Source organism: Nerophis ophidion, linkage group LG14 (genome assembly GCF_033978795.1).
Source record: "Nerophis ophidion isolate RoL-2023_Sa linkage group LG14, RoL_Noph_v1.0, whole genome shotgun sequence".
In the NCBI taxonomy this organism is placed as follows: domain Eukaryota; kingdom Metazoa; phylum Chordata; class Actinopteri; order Syngnathiformes; family Syngnathidae; genus Nerophis; species Nerophis ophidion.
The window spans coordinates 9,742,557-9,764,413 of NC_084624.1; the positions used below are offsets into that span (position 1 = coordinate 9,742,557).

At 39.7% G+C, this 21,857-nt stretch overlaps 1 protein-coding gene across 3 annotated transcripts in view; it reads right to left on the bottom strand.

Moving 5' to 3' along the window:
- mast3a (microtubule associated serine/threonine kinase 3a) overlaps positions 1 to 21,857 on the bottom strand; it is a 284,903-nt gene that overhangs the window by 111,728 nt on the left and 151,318 nt on the right. The gene's annotated exons all lie outside the window — the stretch shown is intronic.

Below are 21,857 nucleotides of genomic sequence, written 5' to 3' on the forward strand. Positions count from 1 at the left end.
AGACAAAAAACAGACTGCGTGTAACTTCCGTTAGGAATGTCGTAGAGACATGAAACAAAAACCTCTATGTAGGTCTGACTTAGACCTACATTTCCAATGAAATACTTCTATACCGAAAATCAACAGGAAGTTGGCAAAAACCCCTTCAAAACTAAATTTGTGCAAAAAATGCCTTTTTTGCCTCTTTGAACTGATATTTGACCCCCTTAAAATGCTTCAAAGTGCAAGTTAAAGCTATACTATGCCAAGCGAAAGCCATTTATCAACAACATCCAGAAACACCAATCTGTAATTTGACCCCCTTAACATGCTTCAAAACTCCCCAAATTTGACAAACACGTCGGTATGGAGCGGCAGACCAACTTATTAAGCAACCAAACCCCAAAAATGAAAATTGCCCGCTAGCGCCCCCTAGGAAGAGACAAAAAATAGACTGCTTGTAACTTCCGTTAGGAATGTCGTAGAGACATGAAACAAAAACCTCTGTGTAGGTCTGACTTAGACCTACATTTCCAATAAACACTTCTGTACCTAAAATCAACAGGAAGTTGGCAAAACCCCTTCAAAACAAAATTTTTGCAAAATATGCCTTTTTTGGCTCTTTGAACTGAAATTTGACCCCCTTAAAATGATTCAAAGTGCAAGTTAAAGCTATACAATGCCAAGCGAAAGCCATTTATCAACAACATCCAGAAACGCAAATCTATAATTTGACCCCCTTAACATGCTTCAAAACTCACCAAATTTTACACACACATCAGGACTGGTGAAAATTGCCATCCAATAAAAAAACCAAACCCCAAAAATGAAAATTGTGCTCTAGCGCCCCCTAGGAAAATAAACTGATAAAACTGCTTGTAAATTCTGTTAGGAATGTCGTAGAGTGATGAAACAAAAACTTTTATGGAGGTCTGACTAAGATCGGGACTCGGGACACGGCGGCGGCGGCGGCGGCGGCGGACCCGACCAACGCTGCTTGCAGCTTTAATTATTATTATTCTTCCGCAGCTTTGAACCCTAATTTGACCCACTGACCATGCTTCAAAACTCACCAAATTTGGCACACACATCGGTAAGGCTTGGCAAAAACAACTATTAAGCAACCAAACCCCAAAAATGAAAAATGCGCGCTAGCGCCCCCTACGAAAAAAAAAAACCAGACTGCTTGTAACTTCCGGTAGGAATGTCGTAGAGACATGAAACAAAATCCTCTATGTAGAACTGACCTAGACCTAAATTCCCCATCAGAAACTCCTATACCTAAAATCAACAGAAATTTTGCAAAACCCTTTCAAAGCAAAATTTTCGCCAAAAAACGCTATTTTTGCCTCTTAGAGCTGCAATTTGACCCCCTTAACATGCTTCAAAACTCACTAAACTTGGAACACACATTAGGACTGGCAGAAATTGTGATCTAATGAAAAAAAAAAAAAAAAAATCTCAAAATTGGGCTCTAGCGCAATTTTTCAATAAAACACAGAAAAAACTGCTTCCAGGAAGAAACCACAGACAAAACTGCTTGTAACTTCGGGTTAGAATGCCGGAAAGACATGAAACAAAAACTTCTATGTAGGTCTCACTTAAACCTACATTTTAGTAATTGACAGCTAGCAGAAATAATGAACAGGAAGTTGGCAATTACCCCTTCAAAATAAAAGTTTTGTGAAAACCCGTCACCTTTCTTCAAAAGTTATCTCCTCTGAGCGCGTTTGTCGTTTCGGCTTCAAACTCGCTCAGGAGAGAGTTTGAACCCTTCTGATTAAAAGTATAGATCAAAGTTTTGATAAGTTTTAAGGTTTTGATTTTACGCGCCTTCAAAGATCCGCTGCGCAAAGTTTCCTAAAAAATTTCATTTTCGCCTCTTTGAGCTGTAATTTGACCCCCTTAAAATGCTTCAAAACTCACCAAACTTGGCACACACATCAGGACTGGCAACCATTGTGAGCTGATGAAAAAACCAAACTCCAAAACTCAAAATTGCGCTCTAGCGCCCCCTAGGAATACAACACAGACAATACCATAATTTGACCCCCTTAACATGCTTCAAAACTCACCAAATTTGACACACACATTGGTATGGAGGGGCAGACCAACTTATTAGGTAACCAAACCCCAAAAATTAAAATTGCGCGCTAGCGCCCCCTAGGAAGAGACAAAAAACAGACTGCTTGTAACTTCCGTTAGGAATGTCGTAGAGAGATGAAACAAAAACTTCTGTGTAGGTCTGACTTAGACCTACATTTCCAATAAAAAACGTTTATACCCAAAATCAACAGAAATTTTGCAAAAACTCATTCAAAGCAAAATTTTCGTAAAAAATGCTATTTTTGGCTCTTTCAGCTGTAATTTGACCCCCTTAAAATGCTTCAAAACTCACCAAACTTGGCACACACATCAGGACTGGCAGAAATTGTGATCTAGTGAAAAAAACAAACCTTAAAACTCAAAATTACACTCTATTGCAATTTTTGAATAAAACACAGAAAAAACTGCTCCTAGGAAGAGGAAACAGATCAAACTGCTTGTAACTTCTGGTAGGAACGTCAGACAGACATGAAACAAAAACCTCAATGTAGGTCTCACTTAGAACTACATTTTGATGATTGATATATTTCAGTTGAAATCAACAGGAAGTTGGCAATTACCCCTTCAAAATAAAAGTTTTGTAAAAAGCCGTCACCTTTTTCCAGACAAAACTGCTTGTAACTTCTGTTAGGAATGTCGTAGAGACATGAAACAAATACCTCTATGTTGGTCTGACTAAGATCGGGACTCGGGACACGGCGGCGGCGGCGGCGGCCAACGGCGGACCCGACCAACGCTGCTTGCAGCTTTAATTAGGGTCCGCCCTGCCAGCAAAGGACATCCATGTCCTTTGCTAAGGCAAGGACCCTATTGAATCTGTAACGTTTCTTATTATTATTATTCTTCCGCAGCTTTGAACCCTAATTTGACCCACTGACCATGCTTCAAAACTCACCAAATTTGGCACACACATCGGTAAGGCTTGGCAAAAACACATATTAAGCAACCAAACCCCAAAAATGAAAAATGCGCGCTAGCGCCCCCTACGAAAAAAAAAAACCAGACTGCTTGTAACTTCCGGTAGGAATGTCGTAGAGACATGAAACAAAATCCTCTATGTAGAACTGACCTAGACCTAAATTCCCCATCAGAAACTCCTATACCTAAAATCAACAGAAATTTTGCAAAACCCTTTCAAAGCAAAATTTTCGCCAAAAAACGCTATTTTTGCCTCTTAGAGCTGCAATTTGACCCCCTTAACATGCTTCAAAACTCACCAAACTTGGAAGACACATCAGGACTGGCAGAAATTGTGATCTAATGAAAAAAAAAAAAAAAAAATCTCAAAATTGGGCTCTAGCGCAATTTTTCAATAAAACACAGAAAAAACTGCTTCCAGGAAGAAACCACAGACAAAACTGCTTGTAACTTCGGGTTAGAATGCCGGAAAGACATGAAACAAAAACTTCTATGTAGGTCTCACTTAAACCTACATTTTAGTAATTGACAGCTAGCAGAAATAATGAACAGGAAGTTGGCAATTACCCCTTCAAAATAAAAGTTTTGTGAAAACCCGTCACCTTTCTTCAAAAGTTATCTCCTCTGAGCGCGTTTGTCGTTTCGGCTTCAAACTCGCTCAGGAGAGAGTTTGAACCCTTCTGATTAAAAGTATAGATCAAAGTTTTGATAAGTTTTAAGGTTTTGCTTTTACGCGCCTTCAAAGATCCACTGCGCAAAGTTTCCTAAAAAATTTCATTTTCGCCTCTTTGAGCTGTAATTTGACCCCCTTAAAATGCTTCAAAACTCACCAAACTTGGCACACACATCAGGACTGGCAACCATTGTGAGCTGATGAAAAAACCAAACTCCAAAACTCAAAATTGCGCTCTAGCGCCCCCTAGGAATACAACACAGACAATACCATAATTTGACCCCCTTAACATGCTTCAAAACTCACCAAATTTGACACACACATTGGTATGGAGGGGCAGACCAACTTATTAGGTAACCAAACCCCAAAAATTAAAATTGCGCGCTAGCGCCCCCTAGGAAGAGACAAAAAACAGACTGCTTGTAACTTCCGTTAGGAATGTCGTAGAGAGATGAAACAAAAACTTCTGTGTAGGTCTGACTTAGACCTACATTTCCAATTAAAAACGTCTATACCCAAAATCAACAGAAATTTTGCAAAAACTCATTCAAAGCAAAATTTTCGTAAAAAATGCTATTTTTGGCTCTTTCAGCTGTAATTTGACCCCCTTAAAATGCTTCAAAACTCACCAAACTTGGCACACACATCAGGACTGGCAGAAATTGTGATCTAGTGAAAAAAACAAACCTTAAAACTCAAAATTGCACTCTATTGCAATTTTTGAATAAAACACAGAAAAAACTGCTCCTAGGAAGAGGAAACAGATCAAACTGCTTGTAACTTCTGGTAGGAACGTCAGACAGACATGAAACAAAAACCTCAATGTAGGTCTCACTTAGAACTACATTTTGATGATTGATATATTTCAGTTGAAATCAACAGGAAGTTGGCAATTACCCCTTCAAAATAAAAGTTTTGTAAAAAGCCGTCACCTTTTTCCAGACAAAACTGCTTGTAACTTCTGTTAGGAATGTCGTAGAGACATGAAACAAATACCTCTATGTTGGTCTGACTAAGATCGGGACTCGGGACACGGCGGCGGTGGCGGCGGCCAACGGCGGACCCGACCAACGCTGCTTGCAGCTTTAATTATTATTATTCTTTCTTTCTTCCGCACGGATACTCGCCTATGCGCTCTATTTTGACCCACTGACCATGCCTCAAAGCACACCAAATTTGACACACGCGTCCGTGAGGAAATTCCTCCCAACATATTAGGGAGCCGAACCAGAAAAATCAAAATTGCGCGCTAGCGCCCCCTAGGAAAAGACAAAAAATGGATTGCTTGTAACTTCCGGTAGGAATGTCGTAGAGACATGAAACAAAATCCTCTATGTAGAACTAACCTAGACCTAAATTCCCCATCAGAAAGTCCTATACCTAAAATCAACAAAAAATTTGCAAAACCCTTTCAAAGCAAAATTTTCACCAAAAATGCTATTTTTGCCTCTTTGAGCTGTAATTTGACCCCCTTAAAATGCTTCAAAACTCACCAAACTTGGCAGACACATTAGGACTGGCAGAAATTGTGATCTAATGAAAAAAAAAAATTCTAAAACTCAAAATTGTTCTCTACAAAATTTTTGGAATGAAACACAGAAAAAACTGCTTCTAGGAAGAAAACATAGACAAAACTGCTTGTAACTTCCGGTATGAATGTCGGAAAGACATGAAACAAAAACTTCTATGTAGGTCTCGCTTAGACCTACATTTTAATAATTGACAGCTAGCAGAAAAAATCAACAGGAAGTTGGCAATTACCCCTTCAAAATAAAAGTTTTGTGAAAACCCGTCACCTTTTTTCAAAAGTTATCTCCTCTGAGCGAGTTTGTCGTTTCGGCTTCAAACTCGCACAGGAGAGAGTTTGAACCCTTCTGATTAAAAGTATAGATCAAAATTTTGATAAGTTTTAAGGGTTTGATTTTACGCGCCTTCAAAGATCCCCTGCGCAAATTTTCCTAAAAAAGATAATTTTTACCTCTTTGAGCTGTAATTTGACCCCCTTAAAATGCTTCACAACTCACCAAACTTGGCACACACATCAGGACTGGCAACAATTGCGAGCTGATAAAAAAACCAAACCCCAAAACTCAAAATTGTGCTCTAGCGCCCCCTAGGAATACAACACAGACAAACTACTCCTAGGAAGAAAACAAAGACAAAACTGCTTGTAACTTCCGGTAGGAATGTCGTAGAGACATGAAACAAAAACCACTATGTAGGTCTGACTTAGACCTACATTTGAATAATTAACATACTTTGGCCAAAATCAACAGGGAGCTTGATATTTTCACTTCAATACAACAACTGCATTACTTTCACAATGCATTAAAGAGTGTCACCAAGGCTTCTCCTGCCGTGGGGCTCGGGGACAGCAACCCAAGGCGCGCTCGCACCTTCGCACCCTAATTTGACCCCCTTAACATGCTTCAAAACTCACCAAAATTGACACACACATCGGTATGGAGCGGCAGACCAACTTATTAAGCAACCAAACCCCAAAAATTAAAATTGCGCGCTAGCGCCCCCTAGGAAGAGACAAAAAACAGACTGCTTGTAACTTCCGTTAGGAATGTCGTAGAGACATGAAACAAAAACCTCTGTGTAGGTCTGACTTAGACCTACATTTCCAATAAACACTTCTATACCTACAATCAACAGGAAGTTGGCAAAAACCCCTTCAAAAATTTTTTTTCGCTAAATATGCCTTTTTTGCCTCTTTGAACTGAAATTTGACCCCCTTAAAATGCTTCAAAGTGCAAGTTAGAGCTATACAATGCCAAGCGAAAGCCATTTATCAACAACATCCAGAAACGCAAATCTATAATTTGACCCCCTTAACATGCTTCAAAACTCACCAAATTTTACACACACATCAGGACTGGTGAAAATTGCCATCCAATAAAAAAACCAAACCCCAAAAATGAAAATTGTGCTCTAGCGCCCCCTAGGAAAATAAACTGATAAAACTGCTTGTAACTTCTGTTAGGAATGTCGTACAGTGATGAAACAAAAACTTCTATGGAGGTCTGACTAAGATCGGGACTCGGGACACGGCGGCGGCGGCGGCGGCCAACGGCGGACCCGACCAACGCTGCTTGCAGCTTTAATTATTATTATTCCGCCGCCTCTTTGAACCTTAATTTGACCCACTGACCATGCCTCAAAACTCACCAAATTTCACACACTCATCGGAACTGGCGAAAATTGCCATCTAATAAAAAAACCAAACCCCAAAAATGAAAAATGCGCGCTAGCGCCCCCTACGAAAAAAAAAAAACAGACTGCTTGTAACTTCCATTAGGAATGTCGTAAAGACATGGAACAAAAACCTCTATGTAGGTCTGACTTAGACCTAGATTCCCCATCAGAAATGCCTATACCCAAAATCAACAGAAATTTTCCAAAAACTCATTCAAAGCAAAATTTTCGCCAAAAATGCTATTTTTGCCTCTTTGAGCTGCAATTTGACCCCCTTAAAATGCTTCAAAACTCACCAAACTTGGCACACACATCAGGACTGGCAGAAATTGCGATCTAATGAAAAAAAATAATAATAAAACTCAAAATTGCGCTCTAGCGCAATTTTTCAATAAAACACAGAAAAAACTGCTTCCAGGAAGAAAACACAGACAAAACTGCTTGTAACTTCCGGTAGGAATGCCGGAAAGACATGAAACAAAAACTTCTAGGTAGGTCTGACTTAGACCTACATTTCGATAATTGACATCCTTCGGCAAAAATCAACAGGAAGTTAAAAATTGCCCCTTCAAAATAAAAGTTTTGTGAAAACCCGTCACCTTTCTTCAAAAGTTATCTCCTCTGAGCCCGTTTGTCGTTTCGGCTTCAAACTCGCACAGGAGAGAGTTTGGACACTTCTGATTAAAAGTATAGATCAAAGTTTTGATAAGTTTTCAGGTTTTGATTTTACGCGCCTTCAAAAAACCCCTGCGCAACTTTTCCTAAAAAATGACCTTTTTGCCTCTTTGAGCTGTAATTTGACCCACTTAAAATGCTTGTAAGTGCTAGTTAAAGCTCTGTTATGCAGACCGAAAGCCATTTATCAACAACATCCAGAATCGCCGATCTGTAATTTCACCCCCTTAACATGCTTCAAAACTCACCAAATTTTACACACATATCAGGACTGGCAAAAACTGCCATCTAATAAAAAACCAAACCCCAAAAATCTAAATTGCGCTTAGCGCCCCCTAGGAAAAAACCCAGACAAAACTGCATGTAACTTCTGTTAGAAATGTCGTAGAGACATGAAATAAAAACCTCTATGTTGGTTTGACTAAGATCGGGACCCGGGACACGGCGGCGGCGGCCAACGGCGGACCCGACCAACGCTGCTTGCAGCTTTAATTAGGGTCCGCCCTGCAATGGCAAAGGACATCCATGTCCTTTGCCATGGCAAGGACCCTATTGAATCTGCTGCGTTTTATTATTATTATTATTATTATTCCGCAGCTTCGAACCCTAATTTGACCCACTGACCATGCTCCAAAACTCACCAAATTTCAAACACACATCGGTAAGGCTTGGCAAAAACACATATTAAGCAACCAAACCCCAAAATACAAAATTGCGCGCTAGCGCCCCCTATGAAAAAAAAAAAACATACTGATTGTAACTTCCGTTAGGAATGTCGTAGAGACATGAAACGAAAACCTCTATGTAAATCTGACTTAGACCTACAATTCATAATAGTATGTTCTGGGGCAAAAATCAACAGAAATATTGCAAAAACCCATTCAAAGCAAAATTTTCGCAAAAAAATGCTATTTTTGCCTCTTTGAGCTGTAATTTCACCCCCTTAAAATGCTTCAAAACTCACCAAACTTGGCAGACACATCAGGACTTGCAGAAATTGCAATCTAATGAAAAAAAAAAATAATAAAACTCAAAATTGCGCTCTAGCGCAATTTTTCAATAAAACACAGAAAAAACTGCTTCCAGGAAGAAACCACGGACAAAACTGCTTGTAACTTCCGGTAGGAATGCCGGAAAGACATGAAACAAAAACTTCTATGTAGGTCTCACTTAGACCTACATTTTAATAATTGACAGCTAGCAGAAAAAATAAACAGGAAGTTGGCAATTACCCCTTCAAAATAAAAGTTTTGTAAAAACCCGTCACCTTTTTCAAATCGACACTTCTCCCAGTGCGTTTGTCGTTTCGGCTTCAAACTCGCACAGGAGAGAGTTTGGACCCTTCTGATTAAAAGTATAGATCAAAGTTTTGATAAGTTTTCAGGTTTTGATTTTACGCGCCTTCAAAGAACCCCTGCGCAAATTTGCCTAAAAAATTTCATTTTTGCCTCTTTGAGCTGTAATTTGACCCCCTTAAAATGCTTCAAAACTCACCAAACTTGGCACACACATCAGGACTGGCAACAATTGCGAGTTAATGAAAAAACCAAACCCAAAAACTCAAAATTGTGCTCTAGCGCCCCCTAGGAAAACAACACAAACAATACCCTAATTTGACCCCCTTAACATGCTTCAAAACTCACCAAATTTGACACACACATCGGTATGGAGCGGCAGACCAACTTATTAGGTAACCAAACCCCAAAAATTTAAATTGCGCGCTAGCGCCCCCTAGGAAGATACAAAAAACAGACTGCTTGTAACTTCCGTTGGGAATGTCGTAGAGACATGGAACAAAAACCTCTATGTAGATCAGACTTAGACCTACATTTCCAATGAAGCACTTCTATAGCAAAAATCAACAGGAAGTTGGCAAAAACCCCTTCAAAACAAAATTTTCGCAAAAAAGTCAATTTCTGCCTCTTTGAACTGAAGTTTGACCCCCTTAAAATGCTTCAAAACTCACCAAACTTGCCACACACATCAGGACTGGCAAACATTGCGATCTAGTGAAAAAAACAAACCTTTAAACTCAAAATTGCGCTCTATTGCAATTTTTGAATAAAACACAGAAAAAACTGCTCCTAGGAAGAGGAAACAGATCAAACTGCTTGTAACTTCTGGTAGGAATGTCGGACAGACATGAAACAAAAACCTCAATGTAGGTCTCACTTGGACCTACATTTTGATAATTGGCATCTTTCAGTTAAAATCAACAGGAAGTTGGCAATTACCCCTTCAAAATAAAAGTTTTGTAAAAAGCCGTCACCTTTTTCCAGACAAAACTGCTTGTAACTTCCGTTAGGAATGTCGTAGGGACATGAAACAAAAACCTCTATGTAGGTCTGACTTAGATCTACATTTCCATTAAACACTTCTATACCTAAAATCAACAGGAAGTTGACAAAAACCCCTTCAAAACAAAATATTTGCAAAAAATGCCTTTTTTGCCTCTTTGAACTGATATTTGACCCCCTTAAAATGCTTCAAAGTGCCAGTTAAAGGTATACTATGCCAAGCGAAAGCCATGTATCAACAACATCCAGAAACACCAATCTGTAATTTGACCCCCTTAACATGCTTCAAAACTCACCAAATTTTACACACACATCAGGACTGGTGAAAATTGCCATCCAATAAAAAAACAAACCCCAAAAATGAAAATTGTGCTCTAGCTCCCCCTAGGAAAAATAACTGACAAAACTGCTTGTAAATTCTGTTAGGAATGTCATAGAGTGATGAAACAAAAACTTCTATGGAGGTCTGATTAAGATCGGGACTCGGGACACGGCGGCGGCGGCGGCCAACGGCGGACCCGACCAACGCTGCTTGCAGCTTTAATTATTATTATTATTATTCCGCCGCCTCTTTGAACCTTAATTTGACCCACTGACCATGCCTCAAAACTCACCAAATTTCACACACTCATCGGAACTGGCGAAAATTGCCATCTAATAAAAAAACCAAACCCCAAAAATGAAAAATGCGCGCTAGCGCCCCCTACGAAAAAAAAAAAACAGACTGCTTGTAACTTCCATTAGGAATGTCGTAAAGACATGGAACGAAAACCTCTATGTAGGTCTGACTTAGACCTAGATTCCCCATCAGAAATGCCTATACCCAAAATCAACAGAAATTTTCCAAAAACTCATTCAAAGCAAAATTTTCGCAAAAAATGCTATTTTTGCCTCTTTGAGCTGCAATTTGACCCCCTTAAAATGATTCAAAACTCACCAAACTTGGCACACACATCAGGACTGGCAGAAATTGCGATCTAATGAAAAAAAATAATAATAAAACTCAAAATTGCGCTCTAGCGCAATTTTTCAATAAAACACAGAAAAAACTGCTTCCAGGAAGAAAACACAGACAAAACTGCTTGTAACTTCCGGTAGGAATGCCGGAAAGACATGAAACAAAAACTTCTAGGTAGGTCTGACTTAGACCTACATTTCAATAATTGACATCCTTCGGCAAAAATCAACAGGAAGTTAAAAATTGCCCCTTCAAAATAAAAGTTTTGTGAAAACCCGTCACCTTTCTTCAAAAGTTATCTCCTCTGAGCCCGTTTGTCGTTTCGGCTTCAAACTCGCACAGGAGAGAGTTTGGACACTTCTGATTAAAAGTATAGATCAAAGTTTTGATTACTGCTCCGGTTTGGATTTTACGCGCCTTCAAAAAACCCCTGCGCAACTTTTCCTAAAAAATGACGTTTTTGCCTCTTTGAGCTGTAATTTGACCCACTTGAAATGCTTCAAAGTGCTAGTTAAAGCTCTGTTATGCAGACCGAAAGCCATTTATCAACAACATCCAGAATCGCCGATCTGTAATTTCACCCCCTTAACATGCTTCAAAACTCACCAAATTTTACACACATATCAGGACTGGCAAAAACTGCCATCTAATAAAAAACCAAACCCCAAAAATCTAAATTGCGCTTAGCGCCCCCTAGGAAAAAACCCAGACAAAACTGCATGTAACTTCTGTTAGAAATGTCGTAGAGACATGAAATAAAAACCTCTACGTTGGTTTGACTAAGATCGGGACCCGGGACACGGCGGCGGCGGCCAACGGCGGACCCGACCAACGCTGCTTGCAGCTTTAATTATTATTATTCTTCCGCAACTTCGAACCCTAATTTGACCCACTGACCATGCTTCAAAACTCACCAAATTTGGCACACACATCGGTAAGGCTTGGCAAAAACACATATTAAGCAACCAAACCCCAAAAAGGAAAAATGCGCGCTAGCGCCCCCTACGAAAAAAAAAAAACAGACTGCTTGTAACTTCCGTTAGGAATGTCGTAAAGACATCGAACAAAAACCTCTATGTAGGTCTGACTTAGGCCTAGATTCCCCATCAGAAACGCCTATACCTAAAATCAACAGAAATTTGGCAAAAACCCATTCAAAGCAAAATTTTCGCTAAAAAATGCTATTTTTGCCTCTTTGAGCTGCAATTTGACCCCCTTAAAATGCTTCAAAACTCACCAAACTTGGAAGACACATCAGGACTGGCAGAAATTGCAATCTAATGAAAAAAAAAAATAATAAAACTCAAAACTGCGCTCTAGCGCAATTTTTCAATAAAACACAGAAAAAACTGCTTCCAGGAAGAAACCACGGACAAAACTGCTTGTAACTTCCGGTAGGAATGCCGGAAAGACATGAAACAAAAACTTCTATGTAGGTCTCACTTAGACCTACATTTTAATAATTGACAGCTAGCAGAAAAAATAAACAGGAAGTTGGCAATTACCCCTTCAAAATAAAAGTTTTGGAAAAACCCGTCACCTTTTTCAAATCGACACTTCTCCCAGTGCGTTTGTCGTTTCGGCTTCAAACTCGCACAGGAGAGAGTTTGAACCCTTGTGATTAAAAGTATAGATCAAAGTTTTGATAAGTTTTCAGGTTTTGATTTTACGCGCCTTCAAAGAACACCTGCGCAAATTTGCCTAAAAAATTTCATTTTTGCCTCTTTGAGCTGTAATTTGACCCCCTTAAAATGCTTCAAAACTCACCAAACTTGGCACACACATCAGGACTGGCAACAATTGCGAGTTAATGAAAAAACCAAACCCCAAAACTCAAAATTGTGCTCTAGCGCCCCCTAGGAATACAACACAAACAATACCCTAATTTGACCCCCTTAACATGCTTCAAAACTCACCAAATTTGACACACACATCGGTATGGAGCGGCAGACCAACTTATTAGGTAACCAAACCCCAAAAATTAAAATTGCGCGCTAGCGCCCCCTAGGAAGAGACAAAAAACTGACTGCTTGTAACTTCCGTTGGGAATGTCGTAGAGACATGGAACAAAAACCTCTATGTAGATCAGACTTAGACCTACATTTCCAATGAAGCACTTCTATAGCAAAAATCAACAGGAAGTTGGCAAAAACCCCTTCAAAACAAAATTTTCGCAAAAAAGTCAATTTCTGCCTCTTTGAACTGAAATTTGACCCCCTTAAAATGCTTCAAAACTCACCAAACTTGGCACACACATCAGGACTGGCAAACATTGCGATCTAGTGAAAAAAACAAACCTTAAAACTCAAAATTGCGCTCTATTGCAATTTTTGAATAAAACACAGAAAAAGCTGCTCCTAGGAAGAGGAAACAGATCAAACTGCTTGTAACTTCTGGTAGGAATGTCGGACAGACATGAAACAAAAACCTCAATGTAGGTCTCACTTGGACCTACATTTTGATAATTGGCATCTTTCAGTTAAAATCAACAGGAAGTTGGCAATTACCCCTTCAAAATAAAAGTTTTGTAAAAAGCCGTCACCTTTTTCCAGACAAAACTGCTTGTAACTTCCGTTAGGAATGTCGTAGGGACATGAAACAAAAACCTCTATGTAGGTCTGACTTAGACCTACATTTCCATTAAACACTTCTATTACTAAAATCAACAGGAAGTTGACAACAACCCCTTCAAAACAAAATATTTGCAAAAAATGCCTTTTTTGCCTCTTTGAACTGATATTTGACCCCCTTAAAATGCTTCAAAGTGCAAGTTAAAGCTATACTATGCCAAGCGAAAGCCATTTATCAACAACATCCAGAAACGCCAATCTGTAATTTGGCCCCCCTAACATGCTTCAAAACTCACCAAATTTTACACACATATCAGGACTGGTGAAAATTGCCATCCAATAAAAAAACAAACCCCAACAATGACAATTGGGTTCTAGCGCCCCCTAAGAAAAAAAACTGACAAAACTGCTTGTAACTTCTGTTAGGAATGTCGTAGAGACATGAAACAAAGACCTCTATGTTGGTCTGACTAAGATCGGGACTCGGGACACGGCGGCGGCGGCCAACGGCGGACCCGACCAACGCTGCTTGCAGCTTTAATTATTATTATTCTTTCTTTCTTTCTTTCTTCCGCACCGTCGCGCCCCAACATCACCCTCTTAACATATTTCAAAACTCACCAAATTTGACACACACGTCGGTCTTTCATGCCTTCCCAACATATTAGGCAGCCAAATCATAAAAATCAAAATTGCGCAATAGCGCCCCCTAGGAAGAAAAAAAAAAACAGACTGCTTGTAACTTCCGTTAGGAATGTCGTAGAGACATGAAACAAAAACCTCTGTGTAGGTCTGACTGAGATCTACATTTCCAATAAAAAATGTCTATACCCAAAATCAACAGAAATTTTGCAAAAACTCATTCAAAGCAAAATTTTAGCAAAAAATGCTATTTTTGTCTCTTTGAGCTGCAATTTGACCCCCTTAAAATGCTTCAAAACTCACCAAACTTGGCACACACATCAGGACTGGCAGAAATTGCAATATAATGAAAAAAAAAAAATAAAAAACTCAAAATTGCGCTGTAGCGCAATTTTTTAATAAAACACAGAAAAAACTGCTTCAAGGAAGAAAACACAGACAAAACTGCTTGTAACTTCGGGTAGGAATGTCGGAAAGACATGAAACAAAAACTTCTAGGTAGGTCTGACTTAGACCTACATTTGGATGATAGACATCCTTCGGCAAAAATCAACAGGAAGTTAAAAATTGCCCCTTCAAAATAAAAGTTTTGTGAAAACCCGTCACCTTTTTCAAATCGAAACTCCTCCCAGTGCGTTTATCGTTTCGGCTTCAAACTCGCACAGGAGAGAGATTGAACCCTTTTAAAAAAAGTGGTCGAACAAATTTTTTTTAAGTTCTCCGGTTTGGATTTTACGCGCCTTCAAAAAACCCCTGCGCAAAGTTTCCTAAAAAATGTCTTTTTTGCCTCTTTAAACTGTAATTTGACCTACTTAAAATGCTTCAAAGTGCAAGTTGAAGCCCTACTATGCCAAGCAAAAGCCATTTATCAACAACATCCAGAATTGTCGATCTGTAATTTCACCCCCTTAACATGCTTCAAAACTCACCAAATTTTACACACATATCAGGACTGGCAAAAACTGCCATCTAATAAAAAACCAAACCCCAAAAATCTAACTTGCGCTTAGCGCCCCCTAGGAAAAAACCCAGACAAAACTGCATGTAACTTCTGTTAGAAATGTCGTAGAGACATGAAATAAAAACCTCTCTGTTGGTTTGACTAAGATCGGGACCCGGGACACGGCGGCGGCGGCCAACGGCGGACCCGACCAACGCTGCTTGCAGCTTTAATTATTATTATTCTTTCTTTCTTCCGCACGGATACTCGCCTATGCGCTGTATTTTGACCCACTGACCATGCCTCAAAGCACACCAAATTTGACACACGCGTCGGTGAGGAGTTTCTCCCCAACATATTAGGGAGCCGAACCAGAAAAATCAAAATTGCGCAATAGCGCCCCCTAGGAAAAGACAAAAAATGGATTGCTTGTAACTTCCGGTAGGAATGTCGTAGAGACATGAAACAAAATCCTCTATGTAGACCTGACCTAGATCTAAATTCCCCATTAGAAAGTCCTATACCTAAAATCAACAGAAATTTTGCAAAACCCTTTCAAAGCAAAATTTTCACCAAAAATGCTATTTTTGCCTCTTTGAGCTGTAATTTGACCCCCTTAAAATGCTTCAAAACTCACCAAACTTGGCACACACATCAGGACTGGCAGAAATTGTGATCTAATGAAAAAAAAAAATTCTAAAACTCAAAATTGCGCCCTACAAAATTTTTGGAATGAAACACAGAAAAAACTGCTTCTAGGAAGAAAACACAGACAAAACTGCTTGTAACTTCCGGTATGAATGTCGGAAAGACATGAAACAAAAACTTCTATGTAGGTCTCACTTAGACCTACATTTTAATAATTGACAGCTAGCAGAAAAAATCAACAGGAAGTTGGCAATTACCCCTTCAAAATAAAGGTTTTGTGAAAACCCGTCACCTATTTTCAAAAGTTATCTCCTCTGAGCGAGTTTGTCGTTTCGGCTTCAAACTCGCACAGGAGAGAGTTTGAACCCTTCTGATTAAAAGTATAGATCAAAATTTTGATAAGTTTTAAGGGTTTGATTTTACGCGCCTTCAAAGATCCCCTGCGCAAATTTTCCTAAAAAAGATCATTTTTACCTCTTTGAGCTGTAATTTGACCCCCTTAAAATGCTTCAAAACACACCAAACTTGGCACACACATCAGGACTGGCAACAATTGCGAGCTGATGAAAAAACCAAACTCCAAAACTCAAAATTGTGCTCTAGCGCCCCCTAGGAATACAACACAGACAAACTACTCCTAGGAAGAAAACAAAGACAAAACTGCTTGTAACTTCCGGTAGGAATGTCGTAGAGACATGAAACAAACACCACTATGTAGGTCTGACTTAGACCTACATTTGAATAATTCACATACTTTGGCAAAAATCAACAGGGAGCTTGATATTTTCACTTCAATACAACAACTGCATTACTTTCACAATGCATTAAATAGTGTCACCAAGGCTTCTCCTGCCGTGGGGCTCGGGGACAGCAACCCAAGGCGCGCTCGCACCTTCGCACCCTAATTTGACCCCCTTAACATGCTTCAAAACTCACCAAAATTGACACACACGTCGGTATGGAGCGGCAGACCAACTTATTAAGCAACCAAACCCCAAAAATTAAAACTGCGCGCTAGCACCCCCTAGGAAGAGACAAAAAACAGACTGCTTGTAACTTCCGTTAGGAATGTCGTAGAGACATGAAACAAAAACCTCTGTGTAGGTCTGACTTAGACCTACATTTCCAATAAACACTTCTATACCTACAATCAACAGGAAGTTGGCAAAAACCCCTTCAAATTTTTTTTTTCCCTAAATATGCCTTTTTTGCCTCTTTGAACTGAAATTTGACCCCCTTAAAATGCTTCAAAGTGCAAGTTAAAGCTATACAATGCCAAGCGAAAGCCATTTATCAACAACATCCAGAAACGCAAATCTATAACTTGACCCCCTTAACATGCTTCAAAACTCACCAAATTTTACACACACATCAGGACTGGTGAAAACTGCCATCCAATAAAAAAACCAAACCCCAAAAATGAAAATTGTGCTCTAGCGCCCCCTAGGAAAATAAACTGATAAAACTGCTTGTAAATTCTGTTAGGAATGTCGTAGAGTGATGAAACAAAAACTTCTATGTTGGTTTGACTAAGATCGGGACTCGGGACACGGCGGCGGCGGCCAACGGCGGACCCGACCAACGCTGCTTGCAGCTTTAATTAGGGTCCGCCCTGCCAGCAAAGGACATCCATGTCCTTTGCTAAGGCAAGGACCCTATTGAAACTGTAACGTTTATTATTAGGGTCCGCCCTGCCAGCAAAGGACATCCATGTCCTTTGCTAAGGCAAGGACCCTATTGAAACTGTAACGTTTATTATTATTAGGGTCCGCCCTGCAATGGCAAAGGACATCCATGTCCTTTGCCATGCAAGGACCCTATTGAATCTGCTGCGTTTTATTATTATTAGGGTCCGCCCTGCAATGGCAAAGGACATCCATGTCCTTTGCCATGCAAGGACCCTATTGAATCTGCTGCGTTTTATTATTATTAGGGTCCGCCCTGCAATGGCAAAGGACATCCATGTCCTTTGCCATGCAAGGACCCTATTGAATCTGCTGCGTTTTATTATTAGGGTCCGCCCTGCCAGCAAAGGACATCCATGTCCTTTGCCATGGCAAGGACCCTATTGAATCTGCTGCGTTTATTATTATTAGGGTCCGCCCTGCAATGGCAAAGGACATCCATGTCCTTTGCCATGCAAGGACCCTATTGAATCTGCTGCGTTTTATTATTATTATTATTAGGGTCCGCCCTGCAATGGCAAAGGACATCCATGTCCTTTGCCATGCAAGGACCCTATTGAATCTGTAACGTTTCTTATTATTATTATTATTATTCTTCCGCAGCTTTGAACCCTAATTTGACCCACTGACCATGCTTCAAAACTCACCAAATTTGGCACACACATCGGTAAGGCTTGGCAAAAACACGTATTAAGCAACCAAACCCCAAAAATGAAAAATGCGCGCTAGCGCCCCCTACGAAAAAAAAAAAACAGACTGCTTGTAACTTCCGGTAGGAATGTCGTAGAGACATGAAACAAAATCCTCTATGTAGGTCTGACTTAGACCTAAATTCCCCATCAGAAACTCCTATACCTAAAATCAACAGAAATTTTGCAAAACCCTTTCAAAGCAAAATTTTCGCCAAAAAACGCTATTTTTGCCTCTTTGAGCTGCAATTTGACCCCCTTAAAATGCTTCAAAACTCACCAAACTTGGCACACACATCAGGACTGGCAGAAATTGTGATCTAATGAAAAAAAAAAAATAAAAATCTCAAAATTGTGCTCTAGCGCAATTTTTCAATAAAACACAGAAAAAACTGCTTCCAGGAAGAAACCACAGACAAAACTGCTTGTAACTTCGGGTAGGAATGCCGGAAAGACATGAAACAAAAACTTCTATGTAGGTCTCATTAAGACCTACATTTTAGTAATTGACAGCTAGCAGAAATAATCAACAGGAAGTTGGCAATTACCCCTTCAAAATAAAAGTTTTGTAAAAACCCGTCACCTTTTTCAAATCGAAACTCCTCCCAGTGCGTTTGTCGTTTCGGCTTCAAACTCGCACAGGAGAGAGATTGAACCCTTTTAAAAAAAGTGGTCGGACAAAATTGTGATAAGTTTTCCGGTTTTGATTTTAGGCGCGTTCAAAGAACCCCTGCGCAAATTTTCCTAAAAAATGTCATTTTTGCCTCTTTGAGCTGTAATTTGACCCCCTTAAAATGCTTCAAAACTCACCAAACTTGGCACACACATCAGGACTGGCAACAATTGCGAGCTGATGAAAAAACCAAACTCCAAAACTCAAAAGTGTGCTCTAGCGCCCCCTAGGAATACAACACGGACAAACTGCTCCTAGGAAGAAAACAAAGACAAAACTGCTTGTAACTTCCGGTAGGAATGTCAGAGAGACATTAAACAAAAACCACTATGTAGGTCTGACTTAGACCTACATTTGAATAATTAACATACTTTGGCAAAAATCAACAGGAAACTAGATATTTTCACTTCAATACAACAACTGCATTACTTTCACAATGCATTAAATAGTGGCACCAAGGCTTCTCCTGCTGTGGGGCTCGGGGACAGCAACCCAAGGCGCGCTCGCACCTTCGCACCCTAATTTGACCCCCTTAACATGCTTCAAAACTCACCAAATTTGACACACACATCGGTATGGAGCGGCAGACCAACTTATTAAGCAACCAAACCCCAAAAATTAAAATTGCGCGCTAGCGCCCCCTAGTAAGAGACAAAACACAGACTGCTTGTAACTTCCGTTAGGAATGTCGTAGAGACATGAAACAAACACCTCTGTGTAGGTCTGACTAAGACCTACATTTCCAATAAAAAACGTCTGTACCAAAATCAACAGAAATTTTGCAAAAACTCATTCAAAGCCACATTTTCGTAAAAAATGCTATTTTTGGCTCTTTGAGCTGCAATATGACCCCCTTAAAATGCTTCAAAACTCACCAAACTTGGCACACACATCAGGACTGGCAGAAATTGCGATCTAGTGAAAAAACCAAACCTTAAAACTCAAAATTGCGCTCTATTGCAATTTTTACAAAAAACACAGAAAAAACTGCTCCTAGGAAGAGGAAACGGATAAAACTGCTTGTAACTTCTGATAGGAATGTCGGACAGACATGAAACAAAAACCTCTATGTAGGTCTCACTTAGACCTACATTTTGATAGGTGGCATCTTTCAGTTAAAATCAACAGGAAGTTGGCAATTACCCCTTCAAAATAAAAGTTTTGTAAAAAGCCGTCACCTTTTTCCAGACAAAACTGCTTGTAACTTCTGTTAGGAATGTCGTAGAGACATGAAACAAAGACCTCTATGTTGGTCTGACTAAGATCGGGACTCGGGACACGGCGGCGGCGGCGGCGGCCAACGGCGGACCCGACCAACGCTGCTTGCAGCTTTAATTATTATTATTATTCCGCAGCTTCGAACCCTAATTTGACCCACTGACCATGCTCCAAAACTCACCAAATTTTAAACACACATCGGTAAGGCTTGGCAAAAACACATATTAAGCAACCAAACCCCAAAATACAAAATTGCGCGCTAGCGCCCCCTATGAAAAAAAAAAAAAAAACTGCTTGTAACTTCCGTTAGGAATGTCGTAGAGACGTGAAACGAAAACCTCTATGTAAATTTGACTTAGACCTACATTTCATAATAGTATGTTCTCGGGCAAAAATCAACAGAAATTTTGCAAAAACCCATTCAAAGCAAAATTTTTGCAAAAAAATGCTATTTTTGCCTCTTTGAGCTGTAATTTGACCCCCTTAAAATGCTTCAAAACTCACCAAACTTGGCACACACATCAGGACTGGCAGAAATTGCAATCTAATGAAAAAAAAAAAAAAAAAAACTCAAAATTGCGCTCTAGCTTAATTTTTCAATAAAACACAGAAAAAACTGCTTCCAGGAAGAAACAACAGACAAAACTGCTTGTAACTTCGGGTAGGAATGTCGGAAAGACATGAAACAAAAACTTCTATGTAGGTCTCATTAAGACCTACATTTTAGTAATTGACAGCTAGCAGAAATAATCAACAGGAAGTTGGCAATTACCCCTTCAAAATAAAAGTTTTGTAAAAACCCGTCACCTTTTTCAAATCGAAACTCCTCCCAGTGCGTTTGTCGTTTCGGCTTCAAACTCGCACAGGAGAGAGATTGAACCCTTTTTAAAAAAGTGGTCGGACAAAGTTGTGATAAGTTCTAAGGTTTTGATTTTACGCGCCTTCAAAGAACCCCTGCGCAAATTTTCCAAAAAAATATCATTTTTACCTCTTTGAGCTGTAATTTGACCCCCTTAAAATGCTTCAAAACTCACCAAACTTGGCACACACATCAGGACTGGCAACAATTGCGAGTTAATGAAGAAACCAAACCCAAAAACTCAAAATTGTGCTCTAGCGCCCCCTAGGAATACAACACAAACAATACCCTAATTTGACCCCCTTAACATGCTTCAAAACTCACCAAAGTTGACACACACGTCGGTACGGTGTCCCTCCCCAACATATTAAGCAACCAAACCCCAAAAATGAAAATTGCGCGCTAGCGCCCCCTAGCAAAAAACAAAAACAAATCGCTTGTAACTTCCGTCAGGAATGTCGTAGAGACATGAAACAAAAACCTCTGTGTAGGTCTGACTTAGACCTACATTTCCAATAAAAAATGTCTATACCCAAAATCAACAGAAATCTTGCAAAAACTCATTCAAAGCAAAATTTTCGCGAAAAAATGCTATTTTTGCCTCTTTGAGCTGCAATTTGACCCCCTTAAAATGCTTCAAAACTCACCAAACTTGGCACACACATCAGGACTGGCAGAAATTGCGATCTAGTGAAAAAACCAAACCTTAAAACTCAAAATTGCGCTCTATTGCAATTTTTGAAAAAAACACAGAAAAACTGCTCCTAGGAAGAGGAAACGGATAAAACTGCTTGTAACTTCTGGTAGGAACGTCGGACAGACATGAAACAAAAAACTCTATGTAGGTCTCACTTACACCTACATTTTGATGATTGACATCTTTCAGTTGAAATCAACAGGAAGTTGGCAATTACCCCTTCAAAATAAAAGTTTTGTAAAAAGCCGTCACCTTTTTCCAGACAAAACTGCTTGTAACTTCTGTTAGGAATGTCGTAGAGACATGAAACAAAGACCTCTATGTTGGTCTGACTAAGATCGGGACTCGGGACACGGCGGCGGCGGCGGCGGCCAACGGCGGACCCGACCAACGCTGCTTGCAGCTTTAATTATTATTATTCTTTCTTTA